The sequence below is a fragment of the Vanessa atalanta genome, chromosome 2, assembly GCF_905147765.1.
Source record: "Vanessa atalanta chromosome 2, ilVanAtal1.2, whole genome shotgun sequence".
NCBI lineage: Eukaryota > Metazoa > Arthropoda > Insecta > Lepidoptera > Nymphalidae > Vanessa > Vanessa atalanta.
In genome coordinates this window covers 13,878,025-13,880,383 of record NC_061872.1, presented here as the reverse complement: position 1 = coordinate 13,880,383, position 2,359 = coordinate 13,878,025, and positions in this window count along the sequence as shown.

Genomic DNA, 2,359 nt, shown 5'->3' with positions numbered 1-2,359 from the left:
TACATCACTTTGTATTTGAAATGTTTTAGAAGAGTAACTACTGAGTATTTTTGCCAGTTCTTTTCGGTAGAATCTACATTCCGAGCCGGTAGTAGATTTACTTTTATTATAGTTCTGTAAAATGACGATTCAAAAGTGCTTGTAAAAGCCTACTTGCATAAAATTTATTTTGATTTGATTTAGTATTCTGTAGTGGAACGGAAAATAATAGCGGCTAATAAGCGGCTAAGCGTTGCTTTAAGTTTTGATCAAAATAAAAATTAAGATATAATGATATTTTGTTGTAAATTTATTTATATAAATATACGCCAACCCTAATATTTACATAAAAGGTTCAAAATTAATATATTATTTAAGGTTTAATAATAATTAGTGGCAATTAAACTAAACTACAATTATCTTTATTAAGCTTTCTTTTTAAATAAATCAATGATTACTGAAAGTTATATATAAAAGATAATCTTTCGCCGACTGTTTTGTAGACATTTTGGACGCCCACAAATTGCTCAAAAAAAAAGATCAGGATATGGTATAAATTTGGCAACTGTTACTTCTAAAACAAAAATGATATAACTATAAAAGTATGCAACATATTAGCATATGCCCATGTACTACCTAAAACTGAAAACTGAAATAATATTGTAGTCTAATGTCAACTCGATTGGAAAACATTGATAATATCAATATCTAGGCAAAACTATTGTGCAATAAAGTTTTTGTATTCTTTTCTATAAATATCACATGTAGTGGTATTCAAAATGTATCAACTCGCTCAAACTTAAATAGTAGCTAAAACTTCATATAATTGAATTATATCTTGTTCTTCTAAAAGAACACAACTTTTAGGGTGTGTCGTATGGCTACCAACAAAACTGTAAGAAATGTGAACTATCCTATATCTATATCTATGTGCACTATGGACTAAGATTTTGATGTCCCTTGGTTGTTGCAATGTTTCTCACTATTCAAACCGGAACATAACAATATTGAGTATTGTTTTTTTGAGGTCGAATATGTGATGAGTGCTTGTCATTTCAGTAGGTGGGTAAAACCCTACCTACAAAGTTATCAAACATACCTACAAGTATCTACATGTTTTTCCGACAAATAAAAGTTTATTTGACTAAATAACTACAGCGAAGTATGATAAACCAATAAATTAAAAACATTATAATTCCAAAACAGACCTCAGGCCTAAAAAGGGAGGCCTTTTTAAAATGGGTTGGAGTTTATTCTACCTGGCTGCTTCAATGAGGGTTTGTTGGTAACCATGTGGCAAATTTTTATCCGAAACATGCAGGTTTCCTTACGATGAGTACGAGATGACTTATAAACATAAATTAAGCACACGAAAATTCAGAACGACTTGTTCTGGTTTTCTGCTGTTATGATTCACGTGCTTTATTTATTGAGTCACTTGGGCTTTGTTTACGTGGAGGTAAATTTTATTTACGGCTAGAATGCAGGTAGGTAGATGTATACACGTACGTCGCCGCTTAATAATCTAAAATCTTAAGAGCCCACTTGAATCCATCATAATTTTCGTCAGTAAAAAATTAAATAAAATAATAGACGCGTCAAATCGATACCATCCCTCAATCGTACAAAGATTCCGTAGTTCCGTTACGAGTAAGTCCGGAGCTATCCCATTGCGAACGAGTCCGCCACTCGACACGCAACTATCAATTTAATTGGGGATCCGCAGGCAGCCTCTTTACCTCGCTTAACTTTTCGATTTACATTCAAAACGGTCTTTTAAAAACCAACTCAATAACTACGGGATAAACCCTCGATTCAATGCGTACTTTACAAATCATTTGCCTGGAAAACTTTGTAGCTCGGCCGCCATTGGTGGCGCCGGCGGAGGCGGAGACTGTAACCCCGCCCGGTGGGAGCTGCGCATGCTAAACGCGTTTTAAACCCCGTTTAAGCGGTGTTTTGGGTGAAAACCACAAGAAAATGTATGTAACGTCGGTTAGGGGCAGGGCGTTGTTAAATGAAAAGATTTTCCCGCTTGAGCGATTTGAACATGGCTGACAGTCATCTCGGATGCGCGGGAAAGTGCAGCTGTCATTATTTGCGCGTTTTTCGAATGACATACTGTGAATCGATCGATTACTCGATTAGATTTTGCATTTTTTAATTTCGTTTATTAAGTCGAATTAAGGAATAAAATATGAATTAATTATTTGTTATATTAAGGGCAAATATTTCAGTGTTATTATTAATAAATAGGATATTAACATTTTAAAGTTTTTTTTAAGTGCGATTTTTTTATGATAAGTTTTTTTTTAACTTATTAGCCCTTCTGGTTTCGTAAGCGCTATGTGACACAAAGAAGGAGTAAATGGAATCGAGG